The sequence below is a fragment of the Coffea eugenioides genome, chromosome 1 (genome assembly GCF_003713205.1).
Source record: "Coffea eugenioides isolate CCC68of chromosome 1, Ceug_1.0, whole genome shotgun sequence".
NCBI lineage: Eukaryota > Viridiplantae > Streptophyta > Magnoliopsida > Gentianales > Rubiaceae > Coffea > Coffea eugenioides.
Window position 1 is genome coordinate 4,357,776 of NC_040035.1, and position 10,862 is coordinate 4,368,637.

The 10,862-nt window shown below is 32.8% G+C and overlaps 1 long non-coding RNA gene across 1 annotated transcript; it reads left to right on the forward strand.

Moving 5' to 3' along the window:
- Window positions 1–1,529: 1,529 nt before the first annotated feature.
- Window positions 1,530–4,780, forward strand: LOC113777327. The gene is made up of 2 exons (XR_003469146.1): window positions 1,530–2,133; window positions 4,490–4,780. It is a non-coding gene; the product is annotated as an uncharacterized LOC113777327 (long non-coding RNA).
- Window positions 4,781–10,862: the final 6,082 nt, after the last annotated feature.

Consider the following 10,862-nt stretch of genomic DNA (forward strand, 5'->3'; position numbering starts at 1 on the left):
TTCTTTTTAAAGAGTACACAATGTATTTGGATATAAAAAGAACATATGAAATGCAGCTAAGCACCCTATGTCCTGTCCTCAAATGTAGTTGGTAATTGAAAATGTTTATTACATTCCTATTGAAGTCCTACTAAAGTATCTTTTCTCCGTCTCTTCAGTTCCACCCCTTTTTTGCTGAAACCAAAAAAAGTCCTACCAAAGTGCTAATAAACTACTACTACAACTTCAGTTATCAAGCCATATCCAATTGGACTTCTAATATCATCAACTTTAATTATCAAGCCATATACAACTGGACTTCTAATGTCATTTTGTTTCGGTAGGCAAAATAAGCCACCCACCCAAGCAACTAACACATAGCAATCCTCTAAAAGCCACCACAAGTTGGCTTGATTAGTAAGGGCATATCATGTTCTTATAAAATATTGTGTGTTTAAATACCGCTATTGATGTGAAGGTTGTGTTAATGCGTGGCCTCTAATAATTCTGTAATCCTGTAAGCGACTATCTCAAGAGCATGGCCCATTGTGATGATTAGAACTCAATCTATCCAAACTTTTTATTATAAAAAAAAAACCCTATAAATTATTTTCTTTTCATCTCTTTGTTTTTAATTTTCGAGTAAAATTTAAAATATTCTCCCACATTTGTCTGCACATGTAGTTTTTTTTCCGATCATGATAGATTTAATTTTACACTTATTCCTACTTTATTCTACCCCGACTTCTATTGTATAGTAGGAAATAGTCTATTGTACACTTACTTCTACTCTATGTTAGGGGGAGGTAGGGTTGCAAATGAATCGAGTCGAGTCGAGTTTTGTACTTATCGAGCCGAGTTCAACTTAATAATAGGTGGGCTCAAGCTCGAGCTCGACCTCGACCTCGACCTCGACGAGCCAAGAAAATTGAGCTCGAAGTCGACTCGACCAAGGAAAAGCCAGGCTCAAACTCGACCCGACAAGACTCGCAAGTTGTAGCTCGATTTTTGGCTCGCGAGCAGTTCGAATTGTTAGCTTGTAACGTAGTTCGAATTTTTGATTTATGAGCAGCTCGTTAGCTCAAGTTTCTGGGAATTAATCTAATAAAAATAACAAATAATCATTTTTTCTTAATAAATAATAAAATATTAAGAATATATATGTAATTTTACTATTAAAATAAAAAATAAATAAATATATATACTCGAGCTCGCGAGGCTAACGAATTTAATATTTTGAACTCGAACTCGAGCTCGATTTCGATTTCGCCAGCTCGAGCTCGACTTGAGTTTGATATTGATCGAACTCGAGTCGATCTTTGACTCGAGCGGCTCGGTTCGTTTGAAGCTCTAGGGAGAGGGGGAAGATCCAAAGAGGTCAAGGTTGGGGTGACCCATTGGCAAAATTTTTCTTAGGATGTTCTGAAATTTTTAGGATGTAGCTTTAAACCTCTTCCTACGAGTAGTTGGTTTTGTTTGTACGTTTGGTCAACAATCTTAAAAATATCACTAGTAAAATATTCTCCCAGCTTTGTGTACGTTTAGTCAGCAATCTTGAAAATATCAATCACATGTAACTCCGAACTCTAACATCCTCGACACAAATAATTCATCCTCTTTCATCATCAAACATCAAGAACCATTTACCAAGAATTGCCATGATGCCATCCATGACCCTGGTCTCTTCTTCCAAGCTACAATTTCGACTCCTCTTCTTCCTCTTCCTAACCGCTTTCTCCCTATCCATCAAGAACTCAGTCCCAGACGTCCATGACCTCTTCCCGAAATACCACCTCCCAAAGGGTCTTCTCCCAGGAAACGTTCAGTCCTATTCTCTTTCTTCCGAGGACAACACATTTATCATTGAATTAACTCACCATTGCTATGTTCAGTTCAAGGATCAGCTAGTCCTTTATGATAAAGTTTTGACTGGAAAATTGGGGTATGGGAAGGTTTCTGATGTCACTGGAATTCATGCTAGGAAGTTCTTCATATGGGTTTCTGTCACTGGGATGGATGTTGATGAAAGCTCAAATACGATTGAATTTCATGTGGGGGTTTTGTCCCAGAGTTTGCCTGCTGATATGTTCCAGACTATTCCCACTTGTCACAATAAAGGGTTGCAAGAATCTTCTCTGCTTTCATCAATTTGAGGTAAAGTTTGAATTTTTATGCATACTTTTTTACTGTTGTAATGATAAACGTGTAAAATTGGGAATTTGGGATGGTCAGGATTTGTTGAATTTTGATTTTACTGATCACATCTGTTTCTGTGAATGGATTTGGTAAATTTTGTATTTTTCTCTGTTTTTTGGGTTCTGCAATTGGCAGAGAATCTAATATTTTCCTGTTCCTAGTTCTGAATTTCAGGCTTTTATCTACAATTTACAAATTTAGCAGATAATTGTGTGTACCTCGTTGGAGACAGAGTTAGAAAGTGGATATTTTCCTGAAAATTAGTCAAAGTTATTGGAGTAATTACAAAAGTTACTGAGTCCACATAGAACAATATAGATTTGTTTATTGTTAAGAGGAAGCTTAAAATAAATTACATGAATTGTTCAATGTAATGCAATTGTATTAATTGTTTGTTGTCGATGGATTCAGGGTGCATTTAATTGTTAACCATCCTCTTTTAGTTTTGATGACAGAAATTTGTTAAAGTAAATATTGGGATTGTTTAAAATTTCAGAGGACACAGGCCCATACAACCTTGTTGTATTAAGTTGGATAGGAGAATGCAAGTTTAATTAATGTCAACCCATCCGAAGTTTTTGGCACAGTTTGTCTTTCTACACAGATTAGATAAGTCTGATATACGTCCAAAGGAATCAATGATCAAGAAATATATGCTGGTTTCCTTGATACCATGGAGCCTAGAAGCCAAGTAGCATTTGTATTTTAAGGGTCACCAAAAAACTAAGAGCCTTGGGTTTGATGATGGCCTATCCGGAGTCAACATGCACAAAAATAGGCAGAGGTTGGGATTGGGAAACTTCATCAATTAGCTGCTTGGATGTTTGTCCTGTTGTGTGCCAATCTTTTTTTATTGGGTAAAATACGTTTTACACTTATGTGGTTTAGCACTTTTTGACATAACTCTCTTGTGGTTTGAAAAGCTATATATGACATTCTCATAATTTGGACTAAAGTGTCAAAGTGATGGAATTTGCATTTCATAATAGAATCAACTAAAATGTTAAAAGTACTCCTTTGTAAAGTTGAAAGTTATTAATTAGCTACAGGGGGTTATGTATATATTTTAAAAATTATAAGAGGGTTATGTTGTAAAGCACTAACCTATAAGGGGGTTATGTAGTAAAATACTAGACCATAAGGCATTAAAGTGTCATGCTTATATATTTTGGTCACTTCAACCATTTTAGTTTTTAAACAAGGATATTTTTGACATTTCTTTGGGTTCCGTTATAGAGGATTACTTCCGTCACTTTGATACCTTAGTCCAAACTATAAGGGGGTTATGTATAGCTTTTGAAACTATAGAGGGGGATCATATGAAAAATTGCTAAACCACAAGGGGGTAAAGTGTATTTCACCCTTTTTTATTGACACAGATGGTATCTTTTATACATTTAGTGGCAGTAAGAAAATAGTAGTACAATCTAAATAACAAAGCAGGAATCAGCAGGAAAAATGGGCATCGAATAACAAAGCAGACCTTAAACTAGTCCTAACTCAAGTAATAGGTTTATGGAAGGGAAATTTTCAATCGTGTTGGTATTTGTTTCGTAGTAATATACATGTTACCTTATGCTGACATATATAAATAGCAGAAACAGATTGGTTATCTGCTTTAAAGTTAGAGAGTTGGACAAGTATTAAGCTTGAAAATCTGATTATGGAGTGGACATGTATGAAAAGTTGCAGTGAAGTTCCTTATAAATGCACCATCATGTCCCCAAATATTGATTGATCGATTATGAAGATACATCTAGTGAAAAACTTGTACAAAGTTAAAAAAATCTAGGAAGCAACCTATTGAGCCATGAATAAATGCATTCAAAGAGTTTGCTAAATCTTGACTTCAAGAAGGGGAGTCTAATTTAGAGAATCGTTTGTAGTTTGTATTTGGAGATTGGCACTAGATTGTTTACAAGGCATGACCAGGAAAGAAAGGATTTCAATAGGTAATGATTGACTTGGAACAGACGTGTTATAGAGCAAAACTGTCAAATGGTGGATTTTCAGTGAGCAGAGGAGTCGGTTACATGTTTTAACTTTTAAACCTGTAAAACTTGTCTGGAAGTTATGATGATTTATGTGTTGCATTCTCATATTCTTGATATTCTTCTATTACCGGCGATTTTCAGATCTGCTAACGTTGAAATGTATGATCCTGGATATCAGAATCAGTAACATGATTCATGTCACCTGAACATGTTGATGTATATATGCATGTCATGTGCATTTAATTTACATTGCATACGTCAAAGAAATTAAAGCAAGACAAGAATTGACTTGACACCATTCATGTTGGCAATTGATGCAGATTCTTGAACCATATTCCAGGTCCAAATCCAGCAGAAGCTTTAGATGTTGTGAAGCTTATGGTTCTGGTTGAGCTCTTTCTAGTTTCTTCGATACTTGTAGAAGGAAAGATTGTCAATCTGTACCATTGTCACATTCATTCATGGCCCATAGAAAAATATACTTCTCTCAACAAGAAGTTTGAGGAAATCAATATATGTAGATATGATGTTTATAACGAGTACTTGCTGGCTGTATCTTCTGTTGTTGGCTCTGCATTTTTCAGTCAAAATTGTGCATTAATTTTGCTTTTCTTGAAGAATTCCAATTGATTCATGTCTTGAGAAAAAAATAGCTTATGCTTATTAAGGGTTTAAATCCAAAAGACAAATCTAATGTGTGGATGCCACTGGCCTTGTCATTGAGCTACTTTGCATTGTCAGTTGACAATTGCAGTTATGAATCAACAATTACAAACCAGTGCCTTACAAAAACTTTAGGGTCCGTTTGGATTGATGAAGATGAATTCAAGGAAGAATTTTGAGGTAAATGGATTTGAAATGAGTTCGTTTGACATCCTGATAAATTTGATTACGTCGCCTGATTACTAGACAGAGCATGATAAGGAAACTTTATAATTTGCAAAATAATAGGGTAAAAATTAAAAAATTGAAAAGCTTAGGGTTCCATAATGAATTTCCTTATTTCTTCCCCTTCTAGCTTCTTCTTTGTTTTTCTCATCTTTTTGGTTTCCATTGTGGAATATTCACTTCTATTCTGGACCGTTATCACTCTCAGACGCACAAGTTATCATGGGTCCTCGAGCATTCTTATCAATGCGAAATAAAATAAAAATATTAATTCAATCTTTCTAATATTATATGTTCGCGATCTTCAACAGTTAATGCACTTGATGATGATAGGGATTTTATTGATTCTATGATTCTTACTCTCTGTTCGTTGCACTTTCTACACAAATATATAAAGTTAGGAGGGATAAGGAGAGTTGAGAGAGGAACAATTTTACATGACATCCTTATTCAGTGAGTTTGAAATATATCAATTGTAAGATCACATATTCTTCCAAATAATTGATGAATTTGAAATGTAAATATTTTCTAGGTCATCCAAACAAAGCATCTAGAGATATTTAATGGTGGATTTGAAATGCCAACCTCCCCAATCCTCCATCCAAATGGCCCCTTAATGTACTTCAAGTAAAAGCACTATTTCAATTTGCATGTAGTACTATTGTATTACTCCATTCGTCCCACTTTAATAGTCTTTTTGCTTTTTTCGTTTGTACAAAATTATAGTCCATTTTCCAATATAATAATATAGTTAATATTTAATTTCTCTAAAATATTCTTATTTAATATACTTTGTTATTAGTGAGTATAACTGATTTTATCCATTAATTGTTTTGATTCATACCTTGAATGGTGCAACATTTTATCAATATTGTTGTTGTAATTAATGTAAAAGTACAATAGTTAGTTATACTACCAATATTAATGTAAGGTTATTTTAGAAAAATAATAGGCTAGATTTACTCTTTCAATAAAATTAACTAATTTTTCGGAAACTGTGTGAAAAAAAAAAATCAAGACTATCAAAATGGGATGGATGGAGTATATAATAGAATCCAATTAGTATCTAGCCACTCAAAAACCTAAAATGCCCTTGGTATTTTTGGATAAAGCATTGTTGTGCGCTTTTTACTTGAAAAGTAACGACTTTAGCCTTCCAAGGTGTTTTACTTCACAAGTAATAGAAATCCTTTACTAGACGTAAAGCACCAATTTGAATTAGTATTCTTACAACAGATATTACTACATTATATGTGGATTTGTTATATGGTATATTTTCTTTTTAATTACTTATAGCATTAAAACTTTTTCATAAAGTTTTTCTAATGTATATGAACTTGTAATACGAATTTTGAATTTCTTCCTTTTGTATCGTCCTAATGATACTCTATATACACAGTTGTTTTATTTTGGAATTATTCATCGCCCTCCCTTCATCTAACTTATCAATACCACACGAAAAACTCTTCAAAATTTTACTATTTCTTTCATATATATCTGTGACATCTTCCTATAATTTTATTGGCGTTGAAGTTACACAATGGGCCTATAATCCGAAAATTGCAGAGTTAAGGTGCATAAAATACTTGATTAAAAAATTGATTATTTTATTGACATCAACAAAACTTTTTAACTTTTTTCCCTTTCAGCATCAAGATTAGTTAGTCTAATTATTTTTTTTTTTAAATTTGATGTTGCATCCTACACATGGTCAATCTTATTACTATACTATATAATGTTATGGGTAAATTACATTTTACCCCATGTGGTTTAGCATTTTTTACATAATCCGTCTATGATTTCAAAAACTATACATAATCCCCTCATGATTTGGATTAAAGTGTCAAAGTAATGGAAATAGTCGTTCGTAACCGAACTTCTAAAAATATCGAAATTACCCTTATAAATACATGATACATTAACCCCGTATGATTTTTATATTTGACCAGATAACTCCCTTATGGTTTAATACTTTACCATATAACCCCCTTATAATTTTCAAAATATACACATAACCCCCCTTGGTTAACAAATAATTTTCAATTTTACATAAGGGTATTTTTTATATTTTAGGTGACTCCATTAAAAATGATTATTTCCGTCACTTTGACACTTTAATCCAAATTATGAGGGGGTTATATATAGCTTTTGAAACCATAGAGGGGTCACATAAAAAAATGCTAAACCACGGGGGGTAAAGTGGAATTTGCCCTACTATTATTAAAGATGCTACCAACTCTTTTTGGCATCTTATGCCAATTCTTACTACCATAATACGTACGTTTTCCCTTGTCCAATTGCATGTGGAATTTATATCATAGATCGGTCAAACTTGTGCATGGATCTACACGTATGAACGCTAAATTGTTTAATCAAAATAGGCAATAAAATAATCATAATCAATTAATCAAAGTCTTTTGTACTACTCATCAACAAGCATATATCAACACTCTTTCTGGTTTCCTTCCTCTTTCCTTTGCTTTTAGGCATGAAAAACTCATGCTTCAATCCTCAAATATTCTTCCAATTATGACTATATATAAAGAGCTTCTCTGTTAATCATTCACAGCTGAAGCAACCCTTTTCCTCTCTCCCTTAAAATTTGATCTCAGACAAGCCAGGTAACAATATAATGGATCATCAAAGAAAGGTGTTGAAGAATGATCATGAAGGCAGTAGCAGCAGGCAGAATAGTGATCAGATGGAGAGAGATGCAGATGATACGAAGAAAAGATCATCAGGTATGGGGAAAAGGCTTGTTACAGAAGATGTTGACAAGTTGGCTGATGATTTCATCTCAAAGTTCAAGAATCAGCTCAAGATTGAGAGAGAAGACTCGTTGAAACGGTTCAAAGAAATGATTGCTAGAGGGGTTTAAACTTTTAACTTTAAATTCTCATGGAGAATCATCCTTGTGAAAGCCGCGTTGAAATAATTAAGTAGCAGATTGTTGAATTCATCAAAGAGAGGTGTTTATCTATGAAATTATCACAGTTTTGAATTTGTGCATTTCTTTTGAAATAAGTATCAGATTTTTGTATTCATATAAATGGTCAATGTTCTTGGTTCATGCATGCAAATCAGTTTTACAATTATGCCTCATGAAATGTACTGCTACACACAGATTACATAAGCTAAACAGACATTTATAGTTGGGATTTTTAGTGTAGGAACAAAGGAAAATTACTTTTTACAATTATTAGTGATTAAAAATTTGTTAACTGCTTCCAACAGATCATAGTAATGGTTTTATGAGAAATTATTTAACTTAATTATAAAGATTAAGTATATAGAATTAATATTCCTCGGTGATGCTCTCTGTATCTTTCCAAGTTCTAGTGTAGAAACACTAATAACAAGAATAATTTGGAAGGTTGAACTTATAAGATTTCGGTTATCTTCTTTAAAGTTGTTTGGAAGAAAAATAAGAAAAAAAATTCTTTAAAAGTGTAATGCAATGTGGAAAAAAAATATTACAACTTTAGGATATTCTTAACCCTAGTTAAAAGGAGTCACAAGCATGGGTTTAGAGAAAATGAAGAAGTTAAATTGCAAAATTTTCTAAATACAAATTGATAATAAGTTAGGCCGTGTGTATTACTGTATTCAAATAGAAAATTTGTATTTGTTGACCCATAACATAGATTACTCGTTAAAAATTTTTAAATTAATCGATAAATTTTTAATTCTCACTTAAAAAAATTCATTTAAATTTTTAGTTTTGTTATCAGAATTCAGGAACTTGGAAAAAGAAAAAAATATATAAAGTAGGGAACATTTAAAAGATCAAAGAAAAGACATGCCCTGTCATTGACCTACTTGATGGAGTCAGATTGCAATTTCCTACATTATTTAATGCGAACAGTTTAACAGATTTCTCACGTGCTCAATAAAAGTCAAAAAATGGAAAAAAAAAAAAAAAGAATATGGGATATATTGGCTAAGGGACAATTTCGTACAAATTAGTCTTTGAATTAATAGTCTATATAACGAGTGCCTATAAGATATATTTTAGGAATTGAAGTTTTAAGATTAATTAAAGAAAGCATATGAATGCAAGGGGATTAATTATAGAAAATATTTAAATGTAAGGAAAGATAATAATTTTTAACATATGTATATACATGATAGGTTGAATGGAATGTATGCATGTTAACCAGTGCCTTTTAGACACTCGTTAAAAAACCCCTTGAACTAATATCGTAATACTAATTTGAGTATATTGACATATTACATGGAACATCATTTTGTAAGCTAGTAGTACCATGAAAATCCATGAGAAGGTTTTTCAAATTTATGTGGAGAGTTTAATATAAATTCTTTCTTGCTCATCCTTTTTTTTGTCTTAATTAATGAATCATTTTATAACCCCTGTCAGAAAAGCTTTTAATTTTAACTATTTTTCTTATAGATATTCGTGATATTTTCCATAATATTGTTGAGAGGAACTTTCTCATATAATCAACATGATATTCAAAAAAGTTAATAATTACATCAACTGAAACTGAAACTTTTCTTGTAATTTCCTTTTATAACTTTGTAATATTCTACCATTATTCAATAATCACAATGCAAAAAATGCTACTTTATTTGTCATTTTGTTCCAATCTTCATAGACTTTTCTCCAATTCCACTTGAAATTCACATCATAAAGTTGTCTAACTTCTCCATGAATACACACGGATGATTAATAAAAAAAAAAATTATTCAATCAAATTGGAAGTAAATAATCTGAATCTATTATCTTTTCCTTTATTGGCCTCAGTTTTCCAGATTCACAGAGGAAAAAAAGAATGCCTTGTACTCATCAGCAAGCGTGTATGCTAACACTCTTTCTAGTTTCCTTCCTCTTTCCTTTGCTTTTAGCCAAGCAAAATTTATGCTTAAATCCTAGGAAAATCGTCTCATTATGACTATATATAGTTGATTTCTCTGTTGATCATCCACAGCTGAAGTAACCCTTTCTTCTATACTGCTAGGCTTGATCTTCGTACAAGCTTGCTAAATTTAGCAATACAATGGACCATCAAAAGGAGGATTTCAAGAACAATAAAGGTAGTAGCAGCTGCAAGAAGGATAGTGATCAGACAGAGAAGGATGCTGATAGGGGAAGATCATCATCAAGAATAGCGAAACGTCTAATTCTTGAAGATGTTGACAAACTGGCGGACAGTTTCATTGCCAAGTTCAGGAATCAGCTCAAGATTGAGAGACAAGAGTCATTTAAACGTTTCAGGGAAATGATAGATAGGGGGCTCTGACTCTTATGTAATTATCCTCTATTGATAAATATGTTCTTGATATGAAACTTTCACTGTGTTGTGTACATCATCTGCTTGTGATTTCAATCAACGCATTGTACTTTAAATATACAAATAGTTTGATAATAATGCATAATTTGGATCATAAACATTTAGGGGGTAAATGGTGAATCCACCAACACCCATAACTGAGTGACAGTACTCCTGTTGATGGAATGAATGGTAAGATATTTGTCATGTCCTCACCTGCCCAAATCTATACATGAAAATAACGTAATTGCAAAAAGTTAGGCAAGTTCCCCCTATCAACCTGTGCTAAGTTTTGTAATCCACAGAGGAAAGAGATTCTTCCACTGTAGATCATGATTTAAGGCAACCGCAAATTCTGGAATTCTAGGAATAATGTTGTTGCCTTTAAGCATCTCCTATTCACGTACTCATCTCTAAGGTCCACATCCTCATAAATGGTACCTAGCCTTGAGTACCTCCGGTTATCAACCTTTAACCTGTCAATGAGGACTTCGTAATCTGATTCTACCTCATT